Source organism: Peromyscus leucopus, chromosome 23 (genome assembly GCF_004664715.2).
Source record: "Peromyscus leucopus breed LL Stock chromosome 23, UCI_PerLeu_2.1, whole genome shotgun sequence".
Lineage (NCBI taxonomy): Eukaryota > Metazoa > Chordata > Mammalia > Rodentia > Cricetidae > Peromyscus > Peromyscus leucopus.
Window position 1 is genome coordinate 1031492 of NC_051082.1, and position 5615 is coordinate 1037106.

Sequence of the window (5615 nt, forward strand, 5' to 3'; positions counted from 1 at the left end):
GCCGGCCTGGTCTACAGAGTGAGTTCCAGGACAGCCAGAGTTGTTACACAGAGACCCATTCTCGAAAAACCTTTAAAAAAAAAAGAAAAAAGAAAAAAAATGTGCTTCCTTTCACACTGTGATTGTCTTTTCTACCCTTGAAGTCTTTTTTTTTAAAGACTATATATATATATATTTTTTTTAAAAAAAATATAGTCTGTATTTTAATGATGGGAACAGTTGCTTTTCCATCGCTGATACACAATTAAAAACCTTGTGGAAATTAGCCTGTGAATAGCATGAATAGCACTTTAGATGAATCCCTTTCCTTTTCTTTAAAAAAAAAAACAATTGTTAGGGGCTGTGTGGAGAGGTGGTTTAGTGGTTAAGAGCGCTCCAGTAGAGGACTGAGGTTCCCAGCACCCATGTAACTGAGTTCTGGCTTCTGTAGGTACCCACACAGCTGTTCCTGCACACAGACACACATAAACATTAAAAAAAAAAATTCTAAAACAATCTTAGAAGTTGTTGTGTGCCTCTCATCTGGATCTTCACCTTGACTGTTGTCAGCAGTCTGGCTTCTCAGGATGTCACTCTGGTTTTAGTTTGTATGATCTGAATACAAATTGTAAAAGTCCCTTAAAGTCTCAGCCCCTCGGGGCGGTGGTGGTGCACACATCCGAGTTTGAGGCCAGTCTGGTCTACAGAGCAAGTTCCAGGTCAGCCAGGGCTACACAGAGAAACCCTGTCCACACTCACAACACATGTCTAGGTCCCTTAGAAAGAAAAGGACACGGTGATATTGGGTGGTTTGTGGTGACTGGCTGCCAAGGAGCCATGTGATGGCAGGCATGCTGCTCCTTGTGTCTTTTAGTCTGATTTCACTCTTCCGGAATCCATCCCAGACCTTGAGAAGCAGAAACAGCAAGATTGTGAGTTCAAGGGCAGCCTGAGCTGTCAGTGAGAGTCTTATCTCAAAAACAAATGAAACAGAGAAGTTATCCTTTATCTATACAGTTTATATCTCTGAACTCTTGGGGCTTCATTGAGATTAATTTTCCCCCAAGTTTTGAGGGAAAAATGTTTCTTTAAGTTAGGTCCTTCAACTATCTTTGTGGTCGAGGTGAAGGTGGAGAAGTAAGGTAGGAGCTAGAGATATCTCTAGTGGTTAAGAGCATTGGCTGCTCTTCCAGAGGACTTGGGTTCAATTCTCAGTACCCACATGGTGGTGTTAATCCCACTGGCGAGAATAAGACCACTACCACAATTTGAGCCAAACTTGAAGCAAGGTTGATTTTTATTGGGTGCACTCAAGAGCTGAGCTGGCCAGTGACTGCCTTCTAAGCCTGATTAAAGAGAGCAGCCCTGAATCCATTTCTTGGGCTCCTTTTAAAGAGTAAAATCACAAGTAGTTGCAAAGCAGGTTTACAGAAGAGAGACAATGGCGAAATAAGGAAATGAAAAAAAAAAAAATCCTGTGGTCACCATGTGATTAGAGATGACTCTGGAGGGTTGGAAGGGTAGGGGTAGTCTTAAAAACAAGTCAAGGTCATGGGTTGGGGTAAGGTCAGATTCCAGAAAATTTAAAAACAGCAATTCAGCTTTTTTTAAACATTTATTTATATACTATGTATACAATGTTCTGCCTGTGTGTATGCCTGCAGGCCAGAAGAGGGCACCAGATCTCATTATTGATAGTTGTGAGCCACCATGTGGTTGCTGGGAATTGAACTCAGGACCTCTGGAAGAACAGCCAGTGATCTTAACCTCTGAGCCATCTCTCCAGCCCCAGCAATTCAGCTCTTACAGTAAATAGAAACTTATTTTTAGTAATAGAGCATAATGACTCCCCTTCAAAACGGAGTCAGGCAGGTTCCTCAGTGGCTCAAAATTGTAACTCAATTTTAAGTTTGGGGCATTTAATAATTCCAACCTGTGTAACACAGTAGTGTGTGAGCTGCCTGTTAACCCCATGGTTGGCTGGGAGCTCCCTGGAAACCCTGTAGTTGGCTCGGAGTTCTAGGGCCTCTGGCACCCTCTGGCTTGTGTGGGCACCAGGCGTACAAGTGGTTCACAGATAGACATGCAAGCAAAACAGTCACACACAGAAGAACAGGAGGAAGAAGAAAGGTTGGTACCAACCTAGGTCTTTCTGACTGTAAAACAAATGTTTTTTTGTCTCTTGTAATTTATTAAGTCATACTTATATTATTAGGGGATTATTATTAAAGGATGTTGACTCAAACCGACAGAATCACAAGAGACTGTCTAAAGATTTTTTTTTTTAAGATTTATTTTTCTTTAATGTAAGTAAGTTCTCCCTGCATGTATGTATACCGTGTGGGTGCCTGATGCCCATGGTGTACAGAAGAGATCATTGAAGCCTCTGGAACTGAAGTTAACAAGTGATTGAATAATCATGTAGACTCTGGGATGTGAACCCAAGATCTCAGCAAAAGCAGCAAGTGCTCTGAACTTAAGGACTTTCCTTTGACTGTGAAGTCTGAACTGCCAAAAGTAACGAACCGTTTTTGTATCCCATAAGCCTGGTTGCAGTGACAGCCCTTTGACATGTAAAAATTGAAACATTGTTGGTGGCCTGTGGTGGAATATTATTTTAAGATGTGTTACATTTGTTTATGCTGTGGAACATTTGTTTAATGGTGCAAAGATGTGTTGCATTCTTTTATGTTGCATTTGTTTAACTCTGTGAAGCTGTGTTACTTTGCCTGTCTAAAACACCTGATGACCTAAAAAAGAGCTGAATGGCCAATAGTGAAGCAGGAGAAAGGATGGGTAGGGCTGGTGGGCAGAGAATAAATAGGAGAAATCTAGGAGGGAAAGAAGAAAAAGCAAGAAAACAAGGAGAGGAGGATGTTAGGGGCCAGCCACAGAGTAAGAGTGAAAGTAAGATATACACAAGGAAGAAAAGGGAAAAGCCCCGAGGCAAAAGGTAGACAGGATAATTTAAGAAAAGCTGGCAAGAAACAAGCCAAGCTAAGGCCGGACATTTATAATTAAGAATAAGCCTCCATGTGTGATTTATTTGGGAGCTGGGTGGCAGGCCCCTCAAAGGAGTAAAGAGGTAAAATAACCAACAACAGTGGCCCACACTTTACCTCATAAAAAGTGGAATTTGTTTCAGGACTATCTATGGTTGGGGTTAGTAGCCACAGTGTAAGGAACATGTAAGACCTAGGGTGAACAACCCTGGTCAGAATGACGTAAGTAAACCACAGATGGAGTAGTGATAAGCTATAAGCTATGTGTGGAAGTAGGGGTAAGACTAGAAACCTAGCCAGAAAGGGATAAAAGATGAAACCTCAGACATGACCAACAGAGTTTGTCAGACCCTCGAGTGAGACGACCCTCCTCCACCAGAGATGTGAGATCCTGTCCCCAGTGCAGGCTGACCCAAGATCCAGAGGAACAGACGGGTCCAGTCCGGATCTGTACACCCGGAGAGGTACTCCCACTTCCTTTTGGAAGACGGGATAAATATTGCTTGTAATCTTAATTGTGTGAATAAATGAGTGTTATACCAAGTCTGAGTCAAGAGTGATTATTCCTCCCCCCGAAACTGTGGTATGTGCTCGCTACACACAGGAACAGAGGCAGTTCTAGTAGCAACTTCTCTGTTTCTGACCTATTATAACTAACTTGGTTGGTTGATGATAGACCACTCTGTAGCTTGCTGGCTAGGCTATCAATTGAGCACTATGCTTCAGAAGCTCTTTACCTGGACAGGACAGGGAAGGTGGGCACACAGCCCTGTTCCTTGAGGTTTGGCAGGCCTAGTGCTGAGGGCTAATGGGAATTCGAGTGGCTTGAATATTAAAGGCAATGAAACCAAAGAAGACAAAAGAGATTCATTAGAGTTGTGGCAGGGTTATGTAGGAGTGAGAAGCTGGGGGAAGGGAAGCCACTCAGCTGGAGAAGTTTAGGGGAGGGGGCGTGGTGAGAAGAGCCATAGGTAGTTGTTACACTGAGAGCCTGGTGGGGTCAACATGTGCTTTGGTATTCTAATAGGCACCTGGAATAGCTTTTTTTTTTTTTTTTTAGCTTGCTAAGCAAGCGCTCTACCACTGAGCTAAATCCCCAACTCCTGGAATAGCTTTTGACCCCAGTGTCCTTCAGTCCTGACACTAGGAATCTTTTTCTTCAGTAGTTGGGAACTAGTTGCACTTGGGTCCCTATAGGGAAAGAACTACATGAGAAGGAAGCAATCAGAGATTGAAGACTTAAGGCATATTTGATTAACAAGTTGATTCAGGTGCAGACAAGATCACCCCAGGAGCAGCTATGCTTAAAAGTGAGATACCATCCCAGGACCTTAGTTATATGATCAGGCATTTTCCCTTTTTTGTTTACTCCGGGTTATTTGTGTCACTTGTATGTGGAAAAGATCAGAGGGACAAACGGCTACATAAAAATTCCAAGAGTACCCAGGCAGTGGCACATGCCAGGAGATAGTTCGAGGCCATCCAGGTCTACAAGGTGTGTGTGTGTGTGGGGGGGATTCCAAGAGATTCTTTACCGGTAGGGGAAATGTTCTCTGCTATTGTTCTGCCGGCTTTTGGGTTTTCTCCAGAGGTCTGTGGCAGAGAGCTGTGAGAACAGTTGGGTGAACCCCTTCCTGTTAATTACACCACAGGGCTTGAAAATGAGCTCCTTCTTTTCATCATCATCATTTGTGAGCACTTTGGAAGGATACAGCAGGAATTAGCACCTGTGAGCCTGGGAGAGCCTAGTGTGTGCCAGGCATTATGTGCTCATTACTATTACTATTATTTTTATGTGTACTGGTGTTTTGCCTGCACGTATGTATGAGAGTGTCAGGTCCCCTGGAACTGGAGTTACAGACAATTGTGAGCTGTCACATGGGTGCTGGGAATTGAACACGGGTCCTCTGGAAGAGCAGCCAGAGCCCCACAATATTTTTTTTTGGTTTTCGAGACAGGGTTGCCCCGTGTAGTCCTGACTGTCCTGGAACTCGCTCTGTAGGCCCGGCTGGCTTCGAACTCACAGAGATCCGCCTGCCTCTGCCTCCCGAGTGCTGGGATCAAAGGCGTGCCCCACCACCGCCTAGAAAAACATGGTTTTTAAGGAGACGTTGCACCTTTTCTAGGGATCTCTCGGTTCTTAACCGCTGCAAACACTAGGTCTCGTCTCCAGAGAACCACCTAGTGAGGACTAGCCGGCCGAGTCCTGGGATGCAGGAGGGTGGGCTTCTCAAGATTCCATCCTAACTGGACGAGGGAGAGCACTGACGCCGGCCTGGAACGCCAGCGTTCGCTGTGTCACCCCCACACAAGCGCGCCTTCACTTGCCCCGGCCCCGCGCGGTGCCCTCCGGGTGGTCCGCAGTGCGGCGGGCGGCTGCTCGGAGCCCGGAACAGCGACCCCCGGCTCGCTCCGGGAGGGCTCAGGGCCGGGCACGCGCTTGCGCGGTGCGAGCTGGCTCGGCGGGCGCGCGCGTGCGCGTTGAGGGCGCGGGGGGCGCGGGGGGCCGCGGGGGGGGGGGGGGAGACGCTCGGCGGCGCGCGGCACGGCGGGAACATGGCGCGCGGGAGCGGGGCGCGCGCCTAAGCTGGCGGGACCGTTAGCTCTAGGCGGACGCGGACGGGCCCCGCCGGG